The sequence below is a fragment of the Ambystoma mexicanum genome, chromosome 1p (assembly GCF_040938575.1).
Source record: "Ambystoma mexicanum isolate Mex_15411 chromosome 1p, UKY_AmexF1_1, whole genome shotgun sequence".
In the NCBI taxonomy this organism is placed as follows: Eukaryota; Metazoa; Chordata; class Amphibia; order Caudata; family Ambystomatidae; genus Ambystoma; species Ambystoma mexicanum.
The window spans coordinates 814,675,158-814,693,799 of record NC_090921.1 but is presented as its reverse complement, the minus strand read 5'-3'; the positions used below and the strand labels follow the sequence as shown (position 1 = coordinate 814,693,799).

The 18,642-nt window shown below is 49.1% G+C and overlaps 1 protein-coding gene across 3 annotated transcripts in view; it reads right to left on the bottom strand.

Annotated features, from left to right (window-relative positions):
• The window catches only part of OTUD7B (OTU deubiquitinase 7B), a 932,635-nt gene that overhangs the window by 846,764 nt on the left and 67,229 nt on the right, over window positions 1–18,642 (bottom strand). The gene's annotated exons all lie outside the window — the stretch shown is intronic.

Genomic DNA, 18,642 nt, shown 5'->3' with positions numbered 1-18,642 from the left:
CAATCCTGTTATGCTGCCATTTCCCACAAACTCACCTAACTAGTCGCATTTAGCTACATTATAGAGGAGGGATAATGGAGTGCGTAATGCCAGAGCGGTTTAGAGACGAAATACATAGGTTCTCAAGTAAAGTTTGTAAACCCAGAGAAAACAAATTAATTAATAACTAATTTAGTTGCAATCTATATAACAGAAGGGCGTCAAAAAAAATTCTGCAGGTAAACAAACCTGATGAATCTAGTTTCCAAGAAAGTTTAACAATCACACCACTGGGAAATAAAGACTGAACATCAGCATCAAATAGGTTTCCACCAACAGCCATAATATTCAAGTATTTCCTCGTGGTTTACATAAACAGAGGAAAGCATTAACGTGGGGCATTTTGCTACCCCATTACATTTTACGCCAGTCTAAATACAGTATGGTAGAACAAAGGTTCAATTCTGAGAAATGCATTTATCAATCTGGCTTGTTCAGCGCTACATTTCAACACGCCTCCACTTCATGGAGATGGGTGTAGATTCTCTGGCCAGTTTTAGCAATTGTGTGGTTGGCTTTTGGTGAAATGCTAATGAGTTTGAGGGGGGCATTAAACAGCAAAGTGTAAATAGTGGGACCCCGTCACTCAGACAGGATTCCGCCGGGGCTCTAGTTACTAATTCGTAAAATTAGGAGCATGTCAAATAGGTTATCTGCCAACCCTAAGCACTACACAAGCTGAATTGTGCCTAGTGCTGCGGCGGTCTGGAGAAGATCTGAAGAGCAAATGGCATGCCTTCCAACTAGAATGAAGAACAAAGATTTGGAAGGGATCTCACTCAAGTTATGCAAAGTAGTATTTATAAAGTAAAATATCCGTAGCTTCTTGGCATGGTCGGCTGTCACACAAGGGAGAATATTCCTCTTGAGGTTAATTCGTTGGTTGCTCGAGTGATTTGTGCTAGTTTGAATTGGTGTAAAGTCATGCAGTCGTGCAGGTTCATTTGCAGCAGTGTGGAGGTTGGCGTAGGTGTTGGTCAATGGTTAGATTTGTGAATGGTTGGCTATAAAGGTTTTGTGGTGTGGGTTGGTGTTAAGTTATGTAGTGGATAGGGAGCTCTGTAGGTTGGTGGGCGGCATTTTTGGCTGTATGCAGGTTTGATTTGATTTTTATTGCACGCTCAACGGACCAAAACGCCTCTAGGCGCAGATTTCACCAATATTGATCTACTGACAAATTAATGAATCACGGCACAAAAAGCACCCCTCCCATTAAGAGAAAAACTTTCAGAGCTTTCCTGACAGCCATAAGAGACACGTTTTACGCAGAGATTGCAGTAATGAATGGCATAGCCATGGATGGATATGCTGAAACTCCGGGCCAGCGATTGCAGTGCATAGAAATGCAAGCTGTGCCTTGCTGATGACGCCCAATGAACGTGAAACATGCCTGGGGTCGTTTGTGGTCTCTTGGGAGGACAGTACAGGGGCAGCACGCTCGTCTCGGAAGCAAGAGAACGCTGGGCAACATGGGTTTCATACCCTCTCTCGAGCCTAGAGGCTGGGCTCTGTCAAAGCGCAAAGCAGAAACCCATATTAGTTTTTATCGTTTTCATGCCGAACGGATACAATCTTGCATTTCAGGCTGTACTGTACCTTTTTGCGTGGGACCATGCCTTCTTCGGGTATCATCTTTCCCCTTTTCTAATGGCACAGGCAACAAAAAAAGGTCTGGAGGGTTGCCTACAGCTCGGCCAGCGTTTAATACGATTCACAGCCTTCCAGCCCTCACTCTTCAGTATTGCATTTGTTCCCCAAAGTGGGATGGGTAAACCCAGATGTGGGTCCCAAGCTAGCATGCATGGTGACAAAAGCAGCATCCAAATGATGAGGTCAGTGAGGCTGAAACATGTGCAGGGTTGCTTCTGTTCTCGTGCACAAAGAATGTGATCTAGCACTACGGGCTGGATTGCCCCTTTTGGGGCAGAACTATGCCCGATTTGTATCCAGTCTTTCCTCTTCTGTAATGGCATGGCAAACTGGAGAAATGTTGGTCTGGAGGGTTGCCCGGAGCTTTGCCAGCGGTTTGATTATTTCGAAATATTCCAACAATGACTCTCCAGTCCATGTCTTATATACAAGGCTAACAGATGACTCATTGATACGACTGGATGAAAACCGTTAAGCAAGGCAGTTTGCTGCCTCAAGAGGACATACCAAGTCTAGCCCGGCATTGAATACCTCCTTGACTGGCTCCCCATATATGCCAGACTGAAGTTCAAGATGCTGTGCACAGTCCACCATGCACTCTGGAACAAAGGGCCAGAGTACCGGACCTCAAAAAGCCATCTGTACTTCGCAATTAAAGTAATTACAGTCTAAGGTCAGATAAACAGCAGGCATATCCCAACAGTGGTCCATATCAAAGTCTGCAGAAGTGGTAGAACGCTGGGCTGCGGTAGGGTTCATCGAGCAAAACTCTGGAATGACCTCCAAGAAAACCTTAGACTCTAAATATATGCACTTTAAGAAGGCATACAAAATCTTCCTGTCAACCAAAGCCTCCCCAAATTGACTCCTACTCATACCATTGTTCAGACATGCATTTTCACAAGATGACACAAACAGTTGAATGTCTGTCCTACCCTAGATCACAGTCGGGGGCACAGGAGGGGGCATATAGATGCCCCATACGCTCACCTCAACGTTCTGTCCATCTCCAAAATACAACTTACTAAAAATAAAGTGAGTGTGTGCATGAGATAGATTGTGTGCGTGTGAGCATGGGTGTGCGTCTTTGGCTCCCTGTTTAAATAAGAGACCGACTGAGGTGATTTCATACAGAAAGTATGTTTGAAGGGAGCTCTGCCTGGGCATGTGCAATACACAGCCCATCCCAACTTCCAGTCTTATGCGGAAGACACGCAGCTCTCCTTCAAGCTTCACTCCTCTGCCACCTCCTCTTCCTCTCTCATTCCGCACCGTCTGTCTGCTATTCAGGCATGGTGCACTGCTAACAATCTCTGCCTTCATGTCAATAAGACAGAGCTCCTTATTGGGACCCCTGCTCCCTCTTTCCCTCCCACACTCTGCCCCCCCCCTCCGTGGGCACCATCCCCTCACCCTCATGAAAGGCTAAAAACCTTGGCATCATCTTCAACTTCTCCCTCTCCTTCTCTCCTCAAATCTCAGGGTTTGCCAAGAAGGCCCACTTTCAGCTGGAAGAACTATGCGCATCCGCACCACCTACACCAATGGTGTGGAGTGACCACTACTTGATACCATTCTACATCACACCGCAAACCTGCCTACTGGCCGGGAAGGAAATACTCCACACCAGCAAGAAAAGAAACTGTAAGAACTGGAACCTAGAGGACCTAACAAACCTTTTAGACTTAACCAGTTATAGGTCAAATGTTTGAAAACAAAAGACTGGAATGCCTTTTTTTGACAGTAAAAGAACCGAAAAAAAGGATCACTTTTTTTTTATGGGGGGTTGTTCTCCTTCCCAGCCCCCCGTTTTCCTTTTATAAAAAAGTTTTTTATACAAGCTAAACTAAAAAAATATATAAATAAATTTTAAAAAAATTCGAACTTTTTTTCGGTCCTTTTACTGTCGATCAAAAGGTCATTCGATCCTTTTGATTCGAACATTTGACCGGACACCGACTTAACCGTCCCAAGCAAAAGAGATAAGCAGATACAACAGAAGACCCACTCAACAATTGGATCACCAAGGCCCTTGACCAATTAGCACCAGCTAAAATATTCAAAGCAACACCAAAAGAACCTCCTCATTTCCTCACCTTCCCCCAGAAGCTAAATGTCTCTGGTCACCTACAGGCCGACTACTGCAACATTCCCTTCCTCAATCTGCCTAACTCCTCCCTTTGCCTAATCCAGAACAGTACTGCAAGACGTATCCTTGGCCTCAAGCGCAGGGACCGCATCTCTCTAGCCTTAAAATCTCTCCACTGGCTCACGGTTGCTGCAAGGATCAAGTTCAAGACCCTCTCTGCATCAGCCACAAGGCTTTCTGGGGCCTGGGACCCCTCCACATCCAACTCTCTCTCCCTAAATACCTCCCTGCTAGAGACCTTCGGTTATTTAGCTCCAATTCTCTGCAGATCAGACACTTTTCCAAGCAGAGAGTGTGGAAGGGGGAGGGTAGATCTTGCTCTCCTCCACAGGTGCCTCCCTCTGGAATGGTCTCCCTTCCCCCTCCCAGACTTGAGCCGGATCTCCCTAAATTCTGGAAGCTTCTCAAGACCTTCCTTTTCTCTTCTTCCTTCCCCTCCCCCGCCCCCCACTAATGTCCCTGCCTGCCTCTTAACTGGCGACGTTCAGAGTATTACAAGGCACCACGCCCTCCCTAATTCCAGTCTACCCCTGGACTTGGTCTACCCTGCCCCCAACCTCCCCTCCCCCACCCTCACCTGCACTTGCCCCGACAGGTCCCTTCCCCCACACTAGCCTGGATGGCCTACAGCCTTGTAGCCCTTCCAAGCCCTTACCTCGCATATAACTTGTGGACCCTCCTTCCCCTGCACTCTCTGCTTTCCCCTGGCTCTGTCCACCTGGCCTCCCCTGGCACTCGCTTTTCTCAGGGGCCCTTCTCCTTAGCTTTGGGTTGTCAGCCTTCAAGGATGACAAGCTGCAAAGCACCCTGAAATCAGCCCTGGGCACCAAGAACTCCTACGGTTTATAGCCATTCCACCGACAGCCAAAGCATCTAATGCCATACCATCTAAAAAAAAAAAAAAAAAAAAAACACATCTAAAAAAAAAGCATCTAATGCATTTTTTGTTTCTTAATGGGGGGGGGGAGGGTCTTCCCCAAACCCTCCTTTAACCTTTAAAACCCATTTTTATGAAAGTAAACCCTTTACCATCTAAAGAAAACGCATATTAGATGCTTATTTTTTTTTAGATGGTTTGGCTGTCTATGCTTTGGTTGTCAATGCAATGACCGGATACCACTCCTCCTACAGCACAAGGTCCATTGTGGTTCTGTCCTCCTGGTCCTTCATCAGCCCCAGGTGACATTTTGCTCCCTTTGTGTTGAAACCAAGTATCCTTGAACTATTGTGATTAATTACTATACAAACTACCCTCCTGTCAGTATCCACAGACCATCCCTTTTCCTTCTTTGAAACTTTGTCCTCTGCATTCCTTTATATGGTGGGCTATATTTTGTATTATGCTAGAACAATCTGTTGGGATAATAATAAAGTAGATATTTTTATACAACCTTGACTGGACAGTCCCTTTTATCATTGGGAGAAAATTGTATTTTTTCTGCGTTGCAACTAACCAACGATCCACGACCTTTCAGAGATAAGCCTGCTGTTCCATCCACGTTAGCAAAATTGGACATGCTTGCGTTTCCAATCTTTTCTGATCCCTTCTGGTGAAATACAGGCGTGGGGGCGACAGATGGTTTAGAAACCAAAATGTATCCCTGGACCACTGGTGCCCAGAACGATGATTTGTCACAGGAAGGGGTTGGGATTTTGCTGCACAAAGAATTAAAGTTCAAGTTTACAGTTGTGTGGAATGACGGTAGTGGGAGGGCCTTGATTTCTGGCGTAATTGGTGGTGCTGATGGGCGAGTGGGGGAGGGGGGGTTGTCCATGGCAAAAATGTATTGCCCCAACCAGGACAGATGGCTTTTTTGAGACCACATTGGCCTCAATAATCTGCAAAAGTAGATTGGGTGGGGATTTCAACATGTGGTGGACCTGGAGTAGGGCAGATGGGCATCTGAGAAGGTAGTGAGCCATTCTTCCATGGCAGGACACACAAGGTTGCAGACAGGTCTTGACACAAAGGGGACAGATGATGTGTGGAGGGGTCTCCATCCGATGGATGGGGTTTTACTTTTTACTCCACGGTCCGTGGGACATACACCTGTATTGATTATTTTTGTGTATAGAAGGAATAAATGGGGAGAGTGATGTCCTGTGCACTGGTGCCCATTAGCTGGTTGGATCAGGAGATGGTCCTGATGCAGTGTTCCTTGGAGGGTCTCCATAAGAGTGACATGCTATGAAGGTGTAATGGTTTTTGTGAAAGTGTGTGAAGTTTCATAGGTAGATTTAAGAAGCAATCACGGAATACTTTGGGATTAATGATACCGGGGAAGTGCGGGAAGCAGGGAAAGCAACGTGGAGGGGATTGTTCGTCAGAGAAGGAGCAAACAAGAAAAGGGAGAGAACGCTCCTGGAGGATAGATTAAGGGGTGAGATTGATGCCCTTCAAAGGAGGATATACGTGACTGAGCAGAGCAGAAGGGAATTGATCACGGAAGACAGAGGGAAGAATTGAAGTGACATGCGAGGTTGGGAAGGTGGTGAGAGAATTACAGTTTCTATGCCAAAAATATTATGAAAAGGGCTAAATCAGATGGGCTTCTGGTGGCTCTGTTGCGAGAACAGAGGGCAGAGAGAGGAGTTGATGGAATTGTGGGTGTGAATGGACAAGACGTAACACTGCAGAGAATAGTGGAGCAATTTGCCATGTTTTAAGAAGGACTTCACGGCATGGAGAGACAGGGGAAGGGGAGGAAATTGAGAAAGAGGCTGTTGCAGTAGTCCAGCCTGTAGAGAACCAGGGCTCTGGAGACCGTCAGCTTCTGGTGGAAGGTGAGAAAAGGTAGAATACTGCTTAGAAGGTGAAGCTGGACGTGGGCTTTCTTGGCGTGGTCCGTGATGAGGAGAGGAGGAGAGCGTGGGGCCGAAGATGACACCCAGATTTTTTGCCTGACAGTCAGGTATGAACAAGGCAGGAGAGTAGGTGGAGGTAAGCCTGAAAGAAAGCAGAGTGTCATCCGCATAACACAAAAGTTAGAAGAGAAGGTGGAGATCAGGTGGGCCAAAGGAGCCAGATAGACATTGAAGAGCCAGGGTGAGAGGATAGAGCCCTGGGGGACACCACATGTCGAGAGAGATGGTGGAGAGAAAGGACCCAAGTTGGACCTGGGAGGGTCGGTCCAGGAGGAAGGTTGCGAGCCACGGCCTGATCCGCGATGCCGAGGGTTCTTGCGGAGACAATTGATCAGGGTGGCATGATTAACCGTGTCAAAAGCAGAGCAAAGGTCAAGGAGGAGGAGGACAGAGAGAGAGCTGGAGTCAAGATTAAAGAGCAGATCTTCACTGGCGTTCAGGAGAGCAGTTTCCATGTCTCTGGCTGCTCTGAAGCTAGACTGATGATCATGGAGACAACCAACAGATTCAGTGTGGAGAAAAAGCTGGGAGATGGCCAGCTTTTCCAGGAGTTTGCCCAGGAAAGGAGTGATAGTTAGCCAGACAGGTAGGATCGCCAGAAGGCTTTTTTAGGAAGGGGTGCACAAGGGAGTGCTTGAGGAGAGAAGGAAAGATCCAGTATCGAAAGTGATTGCAGAAATCGGCCAAGGCTGGAGAGAGGATGGCAATGTTGTCCTTGATGCTTCTGGAAGAGCAGGAGAGCACATGCGTGGAAAACACGTATATTGGTCTTGTCTAGAAACATTGTCAGGTGTTATCAGAGGAGAGGGAGAGGCGGCTAAAGGAGGACAGAGAGGTAGAGGGAGAGGAAGAAGAAAGCAAGGACAAGATATCCCAAGTTTTAGTGGTGACATGAGAGGCCAGAGCCGTACAGAGGGCCTGGGAGGGAACAGGAGAGTTAGAGACTGCAGTAGAATTGGCCAGCACCTTGCAGATTTGAAAGAGTTTGGCTGTGTTAGAGGCTGTAGAGATGCAGGCTTGAATATGGACCCTCTTCTTGGAGAGTGCAGAGAGTCTTTATTTCCTTTGGATCAGGCGGCAGGCCAGTTTGTCAGAGTATGCGCCGAAGCCCCCCACTTCCTCTCAGCCACCCTGCACTTGCATTTCAGGACGGCGAAGTCGGAGTAATACCAAGAGTTGCACTTGGAGGTAGGCTTCAGACGGATACCAATGACAGAGGCAAGAATGTCCAAAGTGTTGCAGATAGAAAGATGCAGGTTTGAGAGGGCTGTGTCAGAGTGAGAGTCAGCCGAATGAGTAGGAGGAGCAGAGAGAGTGGAAGCAAAGGCATCCACTGACACCGCTTCATGGGCTGAATGACAGAAGGAATGTGGCAGTACCGAGGTAGGCTTTGCCTGGGGGACAACAGGTTTCAGGTGGGAGTCGAGCAGAAAGTGGTCAGTCCGAGAGAGGAGTGGTGAGAGGGTTAGAGAGGGGGATGTCTGAGGAGATGAGAACATCTAAGGTGTGTCAAGCAGAGTGTGTCAGACCAGAGTGTTGAATGGAAAGGGAAGAGTGTCGCAGTATTGCGGAAGAGCCCAGAGGCAGCATTGGAAGCAGGTGCATGCTGAGGTCTCAGAGGAGGAGACGTTTAGAGGCCGAGGCAAGAAGAGGAGAGGAGAGGTCAGGCCATTCTGAGAGGAAGAGGGCAACCTGGCCAGGTGGCCTGTAGATGGAGACCACAGTCAGAGGCCAGGAAAAAAGCTAGAGAGCCTGCAGACCAAGCATTCAAAGGAGGGGGTAGACCTGCGTAGGAATGGCAGAAGCAGGGACCCACTCTGGAAAGATCAGGGTCACTACACCTCCGGGCCGGTTGGTCCCGGGGCTCAGAAAGGATCTTGTAGCCCTCAGGGAGGAGAGTGTCAAAACTTGTGACAGAGCTGGCCGTGAACCATTTCTTGGTGAGAGCGAGGACATCCAGGTCAAGGTCTTCTAGTAGGTGGCAGATGTCAGAGGAGTGTTTGACAGCAGCGCGCAAGTCAAGTAGCGACGTGGAGCAGGTTGCCATGTTTGAAAAACCACCGGGGTGGGTTAAAGGAGTGGGGTACACCCTGCGGCAGGGGTGCCTGGGAATGGGAATGGGCAGAGGCAGCAAACGGAGGTGGCATAGGAGCCAGAGAGGAGGGCCCGAAGATGGTGCCAGAGAAGCCAGAAAGGTGGTAGAAGGAGTAGCAGGAGAAGGGAGGAAGTTGATAATGCGCGGGAGACGCGTATCCAGGAGGAGGAGATTGGGCTGAGAGCCCTGGAACATGACCGTATCATTTAGATAGACATTGATGAAGGCTTTGGAGGAATGGAAGGAGGCCAAGAGGACCTCCCACATGGTGCCACCATTCATGGGAGAGGAGGAGAAAGGCGAGAGAACCAAGACTATGAGGGGTCCATAGGTCTGGAGAGGGAGGGAGGGAGGGAGAGAGCACAGTAAGGAACACAAGAAGCAAGGCAGGTTAACAACACAGTACCAACATAACAACAGTGGAGTGGGAACCTAGGGAGTGGGAGAGAGCCTAGTGGGCACAGCAAACACAGTTACCAACTATGCCAACAGTAGACTAGGCAGCTAGAAGGGGAAATAGACCTAGAGCGCAAACCAATTAACAAACAGTTAACAGTAGGGGTGGGAACCTAGGGAGAGGATGCGGGGGGCAGACCTAGAACAAAGCAGTTAGACATGAGGAGGCACATCAGCCTCAGGACCCAGCAGGGACTCGCAAACACCAAGTACGGCTAGCCGCAAGAGGGGAAAACCCAAGGTTGCGCAGAGAGAGCACGTTCAGCCAGCAGGCGGTTAAGAGATGTACGCACAAGGCCGGGCAGTTTGGTAGAGAGCAGTAGTGGCTGCTCCCACTGCCCACACCTTTCGGTCGCCGCCGGTCGACTACTGCGCTGCATACTCCTACTCCGCACCGTTGCCCCTTTCACTGTGAAACACCTGCGGCTCATAACACTGCAGCCTTGTCCTGTGCAGGCTTTGCTGCAGAGGGTCAGATCCTCTGTTCTTAAAGGATACGCTGCGTGGACGTAGCACAATGTGCGGCTTATCAGATGGCCAGTGTCTCCTGCGGGGCACAACACTGCTGCCTTGTCCTGTGCAGGCTTTGCCGCAGAGGGTCAGATCCTCTGTTCTTAAAGGATATGCTGCATGGCCGTAGCACAACGTGCGGCTTATCAGATGGCCAGCGTCTCCTGCAGACCTTCGCGCACAACACTGCACAGGCTTTGCCACAGGGGGTCTGGGAGATGAATACCCCCTCTATACACTGAGAAGGTTAAAAAAAACCTGAACAAATGAGGGAGGATGCCCACCAACCTTACAAATCTATCAAACACTAGTTAGAACACTGGCCAAAGAAAGTAATAACCTTTCTGATCCGCCACCTTGTTGCAAGACATTTCAGAAAACTTGCACCAAGATTGCCTTCGGAAAGAACTAGAGTGGGGAAAGGGGTAGAATATCCACGCCAGAGGTAACCCGCCCCCACCCGTTTCCTGGAGGTTAGAAAATCAGAGCCCCCCCTTTTGATTAATAGACCTACCCAAATAACATTTCCCATGTTACCGCAAAGGACTTTTGATCTCCTTGGCAGGTGATGAACAGGACACCATCCTATCAATGATGAAAAGGTCTCATCCCCACCTAGGTTCAGAACAGAAAAAGGAAAAGCTAGCACTCTACCTCCACCCCCCCCCCCCCCATCTACCATAAAATACGAACTAGATCTCACATGCAGACTTGGGTTACTCCCCTGCCAAGTACTGTATTGATATTTATTTATCTCACAGTTCTCTATGTTTTCCCTCTTGTGATAGCCCTTGGTCGCCTTCCTTCCAAGTACTACCACAAAGAATATTAGGCCTTCTTGCTGCAGGAAATATCCTTTTTGCGTAAGGGTCCCAGACCCCCAATTCCCCTTGTTGCTGTAGGGGTTATCTTCTCTCCCCCACTTTTCATCATCCACCATGCTTCTAAGCGTTTCCTGCACTCTCTGTGGACAGCCCCATCAGCCAACCAAATACCTTAAGTGTCTTGGCTGCAGCCTTCTGTTCAGTCGCGGGCTTCCCAGTGTCCTTTGCTTCGCTGGGGCTCTGGAGCTCTTTTCAGTGGCTTCAGACCCTCTGAGGCATCTCCATTCTCTCCAGATTGCATGCTCCGTCAGGGCTGTGGTGCTGGCGCTTCCCACAGCCAGTCTCTCGGTTTTCTCAGCGGGTCCGATGAAAACTGCCCCTTCACCCCCGAGCCTGGGTCTGCTCTTGCTGTCCCCATATGAGACCTTTAGTCCCTCTCTGGAGCATCTGACGTTTGGGAAAGTCCGTTGTCAGTTTTTATATGTCTGTTCCTATCAATGTCTGCAGTTGGAAGCAAGACCTTTCAGGTAAGATCCTCAGTGATCCCTGCGTATCCGCGCCGCAGCCTCGTCACAGTCCTTTCTGGTTTTGGATTTTGGATCTGCACGATAGCTACCCCTTGTCTTAGTCTTTCCTATTCTCTGTATGTTACAAAAGTATATGGGAGGGGTGAAGGAAAAATGTAGGGGTTGGGTGACTACCACGCTCTCCCACAATAGTAGTCGCTGGTCTCATAGGGGGGTTCCCCCCCCCTCCCATTCAATCCACCAGCTGAATATCACCATCAGGGGGTACTGTCGAGTAGTGGCCTCGCCTCCCCTCCCCCCTATGGAAGCATCCCGAGATTCATCACACCAGGTACAGAAACCATTGGCATACATCTCCCTGAAAATGTTCTGATACATATAACACTTGTGTGTGGTGCAGGGGGCAGTGCGGCTGGGGACTGTTTGCTTGTGAGGGCAGTATATGGAAGGGGGGCAATTTGCCTGGGGGTCGGGTAGGGAAGAGAAACAGTGCCTGGTGTTTAGGCAGAATGCACGCATGGGGTGCGCAGGGATACGCTGGCGGCGTGGGGGGGTGAAAGTGTGCACCAGGAAGGGTGTACGCGGAAGAGTGCAGGGGGGAATGCGGAAGGTTGCATCGGGTGGGGGGGGGAAAGAGGTACGCAGAAGGGCGCGGTGGGCCGGAAGAGGAAGAGTGCCCAGGGGGTATGTGGAAGAGTGTGCGGGGAGGTAAGCAGAAGAGCGCACGGGGAAGTAGCAGTGTGTGTGCGGGTAGAATAAAAGGAAGGAGTCGAAAGGACGAAGGGGGGGGGGGACTGTGTTTTTGTGCTTACACCTCATTGCTCACCCCTACTGGAAGCATCCGATGTTTCAGTGGTAACCCATTAGGATTATGGGGCACAACTTCATTCTTTTTAAAGTAATACAATGCCAGAGCAAACTGAGATCATAGTTTGTTTCTAAATACAAATTATACCATCACTTTGATTGTCTTGGGATGATATGCATTACTTATCGAGAAGCATTTCTGATGATTGTATCTGCTTAGATTCACATGCTGTGCATATAGTCCGACATACAGTGGTCACCGCGGAGAATTGCATCTCGTCTTTCAAGAATCGAAAGGGGGCGTGCCTGTAACACTATCCCTATTGTGACGTGTAGTGTAACCAAAATCCCTCATGCGTCGAGGTCCCTCAGATTGTATTTTCTCTGCTGTGAGGGAGCCTATGACCATCGTGAGTGAGTACAGAAACAGAGAAGTAGTAAGACGTCTATGTTCCTTCCATCCGAGCGGGGAGGAAGGGTGGGCGCATGTGAATCTAAGCTGATACAATTATCAGAAATGCTTTTATGGTAAGTAATGCATGTCTTCTGATGCTGGTTAATCTGCTTAGAATCACATGCTGTGCATAGACTAGTGAGCAGTACCCGGTGTTAGAGGTGGGTTGTGAGAAGGAACAGTAGTGAAGAGATGGGTTGGTACTGCTTGTCGCACCTGAGAATCAGATGTAGAATGAGTGTCTAGGCAATAGTATTTTGTAAAGTTGTGTACAGAACTCCAGGTTGTCGCTTTGCAAATGGACTCGAGGGGAACATTTGCAATGAATGCTATGAAAGCTCCGGTGCCTCGAGTAGAATGTGCTCTAGGCTTGAAGAGCAGTTCTCTTAGCAAGAGTGTAACAGAGAGTGATGCATTTGACAATCACCTAGAGATAGTGGATTTGGAGACCAGGTCTCCTTCTCTACCTGCTGCCACTGAAACGAAAAACTGATTTTTCTTAGTGGTCGAGTTCTTTCCATGTAAAACATGACTGCTCTGCATACATCAAGTGTGTGCAGGCTTCTTTCTCCCATGTTTGAAGGGTTTTGAAAGAATGTTGGTAGTTCTATGGATTGGTTCACAAGGATCTTTGAAATGAATTTAGGCGCAAACCTAGGGTGAATGCGCAGAACCACCTCATCTCTGTGAACTGTTACAAAGGGGTCTAAAACGGAGTGCTTGTAGTTCACTTACTCTCCTAATAAAAGTAATAGCTACTAAAAAGGCAGTCTTGTAGGTGAGATCATTAAGACTCGCTCTATGCAAGGGCTCAAAAGGAGACCCCGTAAGTCTAGTCAACACCACGTTTAGGTCCCATCCGGGAGCTGGGTTAGAAATGGGAGGGTGAATTCTCTTTACTCCCTCCATGAAAGCCTTAATAACTGGTACCTTCCACCACAACACCTTCTGTTGTGATGTAGTGTAGGCTGAAAGAGCAGTGAACCTTTAGAGAGTTAAAGACCAGGCCTGAGTCAAGTAAATGAGTCAGGTACAAAACAATATGGGTGGGAGAGCAGTCAATAGGGTTGATGCTCTTAGAGTTGCACCAGATGACAAACCGCTTCCACTTACTGGAATAGCAATATCAAGTGTTAGGTTTTCTTGCCTCCCTGAGTATGTCCACACATCTCTGAGGGAGTTGCAGGTGCCCAAACTCGGACTTCAGGAGCCAGGCCGCTAAGTTCAATGTCTGCAGGCATGGGTGAAGATTCTCCCCTTTGTCTTGAGAAAACGTGTTGTACGGGCAAGGCCGTTTCATTGGAGGAGATAAAGACATCTCTATCAGATGAACGAACCAGGGTTGGTGGCCCCACATGGGGGCCACCAATATCATAGTGACTGGTTCCTGGTGAATCTTGTGCACTATCTTGTTGAGTAGGAGAGTTATGGATGAAAAGCGTAAACAAAATGTCCCTAATCATGTTATCCAGAGTCTGTTCTGCTTTGAATGGTTCTGGGGGTACCTGGAGGAGTAATCTAGGCATTGAGCGTTCTCCAGAGTTGCGAACAAGTCGATCTCTGGGAAGCCCCATTCTGAAAAACGTTGGAGACGATGTCTTTGTGTAATCGCCATTGCTAGTGGGAAATATCTGCTGAGTACGTCTGCCAGAAGATTGAGTTCTCCTGGAACATGTTGTGACAACAGGAACATATTGTGTTTGAGAGCCCACTTCCAAATGTTCTGGGACAGTTGGGACAGCCCTGGAGAGTGAGTGCCCCCTTGTTTGTTCAGATAGTACATGGCCGTGGTGCGGTCTGTGGGGATCAGGACCGTCTTTCCCTGCAGTTGTGTCTAGGAAGCTTTCTGTGCTTTGAATACTGCTAATAGCTCCAACAGGTGTATGTGGTTGGATGCTATGTCTGACGACCAAACTCTGTGTGCTGTTTGTTGAAGCAGTTGAGCTCCCCACCCTGTGAGAGATGCGTCTGTAGTTAGAGTAGCCTCCACTGTGGGGGTGGTGAAGGATTTCCCCTTCAAGAGGTTGTCCCTCGACCACCACCGTAGCGAGAGAACGAGGGCTGGCGAGACTACCTGACACCAATGGCTATTGAGCCACTCCTGCATAGGACGCATGCACAAGCACACGTGAGGAACCAGGTAAATACATGACGCCATCATGCCCAACAGTCGCATAGCCTTGCATACCGTCACCTCTCAAATGGCTACATATTGAGGGATCTGAAACACCATGTTTTGGACCCTCTCGTTGGAGGGGAAGACGAGGCCGTCCTTTGTTCGAATTAGAGCCCCTAGGAACTGCTCGACCTGACTGGGGTCTAGGATGGATTTCTTCTCGTTGATGGAGAATCCCAGACTGAATAAGAGATCTATCGTTCTTTGGGTATTTGACAGACAGGTTTTGTAAGAGTCCCCCGTTATGATCCAGTCGTCGAGATAAGGATAGACCAGGTTTGATTGCCCACGCAGGTGTGCTGCTGCCACTGCTAGTACCTTTGTAAACACCCATGGTGCGGAGGCTATGCAGAAGGGTAGTACTTTGAAGTGATAGTTTTTGTCTTGTATCATGAACCGGAGGAATTTTCTGTGCGCCGGCAACATTGAAATATGAAAGTAAGCATCTTTTATGGCCAGTGTTGCCATGTAATCCCCCTGTGAGAGCAGGGGGATTAATTCCTGCAGAGTGACCATGCAGACCTTTTGTGGCTTTATAAATTTGTTCGCTGGGCGCAGATCTAATACAGGGCGCATGGTGAGATCCTTTTTGGGTACAAGGAAATACACCCTTGTTTACCTGCGAACGAGGTACGACCTCTATGGCTCCTTATTCTTGTAGTGTCTCGACTTCCTGAAGAAGGATACGGAGATGGTCTGGCGTCAGTCGTCTTGCGCGTGGAGGTCTGAACGTTGGGGACCGGCTGAACTCTATACAGTACCCATGGGCCACGGTCTTCAGCGCCCACTGGTCTGTAGTTATCCCCTCCCATGCCTGAAGGAATGATGTCAACCGGCCCCCAACTCGGGAGGCATGTGAGGGGACCCGAACCTGAGGCCGGGGAGCCTCTGGGACCAGAGTTCTGACCCTTCCTTTCCCACGACGCTGACCCCTTTGGGGATGCAGGGTGGTGTATCCACTGGTTCCCTGTGGATAGGACCAATTGTTTCCCGAGGTGTACTGGTGTTGAGGGAAGTGTTAACCACAAAAAGGCGTCTGGACCCAGTCTCTCGCCTTGTGGAAGGTCTTTGTGTGATTTGGTCTAGCGTATTCAGAGTGTCGTGCTCCATCTTTGGGGTTTCGAGAGCCTCGTCAACCGCTCTTCCAAATAGGTTGGATTCTTCCAAGGGTTTATTAATAAGTGACGCTTGCGTTTCTGGCATGAATCCAGATGGTAGCCACGCATGTCTTTTTAGGAGGGTGCCCTGAGCCAAAGATCAACCCGCTGTCTCAGCGGAATCCAAAGTGTTCTTAAGTATACTTTGGTCTACTTGTCTGCCCTCGGTTACCGTGGCCAGAAGACAAGTCTGTAGCGGTTCAGGAAAGCTCCTGCAGGCCTTCATGTAAGAAGGCCCATTGAGCGTCCGCGTAGCTGGCTAACAAGCTGGTATTTTTAGTGATGCGTGTACGAAAAGCTGCTGCGGCCGTGACCCTCTTTCCTAGGACATAGAGTCTTTTACACTCTTTGTCAGGGGGTGCCTCGCTGTTTGACAGGGGAACCCCTGCCCTTTTCCTTGTAGTGGTCACCACCAGAGAGTCTGGGGTGGAGTGACCTCTGATATAAAAGGGGCATCAGAGGGGGGAAGGCCGAAAAAGCGTTTCTATCCTCGGATTAACTGCTCTTGTGAGTGCCGGTGTTGCCAACGAGAGAGCCAGATGCTTTTTAATCAAGTTGAGGAGAGGAATAGCCTGGCTGGCCGGCAGCTTCTCTTTAAGAATATCCTCCACAAAGTCAGCTTCATCAGTGGCGATTTTGAAATGTTCTGCTGCTTTGCGCAACATGGCGTTAAACGTCATTTGATCGTCAACTGGAGAGGGCCGTCTAGTGGGAGTAGTCTGGGGGGAATCCAAACACAGGGCATCAGGATCTGGTGAAGTATTTGTAGCATACCAGGGCTGAGGGTCACCCATATCCGGGTTTACCCTCCACCCCTCTATGGGGTCATGCATATCCTCAGGATCGATGAAGACCTTCATCCTGAGTGTCTGCAGGAACATCCTCCTCCTGAGAGGATTCAAAGAGTCTTGGAAATGTAGCCACAGGGTCCAAAAGGATTTCTTCCCGTGGTCTTTGGGGGTGGATTGCTCTTAGAGGGTAACAAACCTGTCAAGCCTCTCCATACAATTCTCAAATTTTTCCTCCCTAGTCCAAACAGAAGACCCAGAGAGGTCTAGAGGTGGAAAGGGCTCCTGGAAACGATGCTCTGCCGCCAAACATCGAGATTTTTGTCTCAACGCCAAAGAAATACCTTCTTTGCTTTTCGAAAACTCCTCCCAGGGGACCGAAAGAGGTGGCATGGCCCTGTGCTTCTCCTTAGGCTCGGCAGAGGGTTCCTGTATTCCCCTTAGGCCATCTTTGGATTTCGACGGATCCTTGGCCTTTTTCCGTAGGCCTCAGCGAATCCTTTGACTGGCGCCTAGGAGTGTCGGCCGAAACAATTCTTGCGATGCTTTCGGCAACATCCTCCGCAGACGGGAGACGCGTAGCCTCGGCCTGCGGTTGTGTAGTTTTCGGCGGAGTCGGGGCCTGGTCGTCGGTGGACGCCTTCTTACGATGTGTCTTAATGGCACTTGGAATATTGGGATTAGAGCCCTTTCTTTTCGAGTGCCCGGTCGCTAGGCGCATATGCAACTGTGGGGAGGGCTGCCGATTGTGTGCCCGTTGGCGCTGTGGTCTTCTTCTTTGTCGAAGACTGGCCGGGGGTTGTGGGTTTAGTGATTTGCAAATGTCTGTCTTTGTCGCCGGGGTGTACATTCCCCATAGCAGTGCCTGAGCCGTGCCTGGCGGAGCAGGGGGCAGGCGACGCGGAGCGGGAGCGCTCCGTCGAAGGGTCAACAACCTGTGTCGGAGGTATGCACATTGCTATTGCCCTCGTTGCATTAGCAGCAGAGGACTCGGCCTTCAACATCCCGTAGGACACCCACCGCTTGACACAGAGCTCCTTCAATGTTTTCGGAGATGGGAGCTTGCAATCCGCAGAATCTTTGTAGTGATCGAGGGGCAAGCAATGGTTACACCGTCTATGCTCATCTCTGCAAGGAAATGTGCCCTTGCAAATGGGGCAAAACCTAAATGGAGTCCTCTCCATAGCTGAGGATGGGGAAAGTGACGAAGACCAAAGAGGGAGGAAAGGGAAAGGCATTCGCAGATTTTACAGAAATGTCCACCCCGATCTCCCTACTGTGTAGGCCGGCTGGAAGGCCCGGCCACGTGGTCGGCAGCACCGACTGGTTCACCGTCCGTCGAAGGTCCGTTGGAGGTTTCGGCTGAGATCCGGACAGCTGTCGAAAGGAACGACGGTTAGGGCGATCTTAAATATTATTATATATTCGACCAAAGGTAGATGGAACAATTTGCAAGGTCTCTGAACGAGCTCCGCTTTAGGTGACCAGTATGCTGGGTGGAAAAAAACAATCCGAGGGACCTCGACGCGGGAGGGATTTTGGGTACACTTCACATCACGATAGGGATAGTGTTACAGGCACCCCCATGTCAACGTTCACTTTTGATTCTCGAAAGACAAGATGCAATACTCTGCGGTGATCACTAGATGTCAGACTATATGCACTATATGCACAACATGTGATTCTAAGCAGATTAACAAGCATCAGAAATACAGTTACTGGATGTAATTTGTAAGAAATGAAAAAGACAAGGATAACATTTAAAATTGAAAAAAAAGGCTTGTAAAATAAAGGATCCAGTTTCAATAGTTAGTCAGTACATCTCCTTCCCTAAAGAAGTACACGCATCCAGACCAAAGCCCTCCCAGTCCTGCCTTTAACCTTCATCCCAAACATGAACCAAATGTGAATTATGGGGGGAAGGGAGAGCTGGACAGATGATAATTATCCATTCACAGTCCGACTCAAACAAGCGAGTTATGTAAAACGTTACTGAAACGTTATTCACCATAGTAACTACTTTACTCTTATTCCAGAATCCCCCTTTCCTCCATACATTTGGGCCATTCTGCCCTAAAGTGCGGGACCAGAGAACTTGAGCGTAGCACAGAAATATTCTTCTGTCCGTTTTCACTTCAGGCCTTA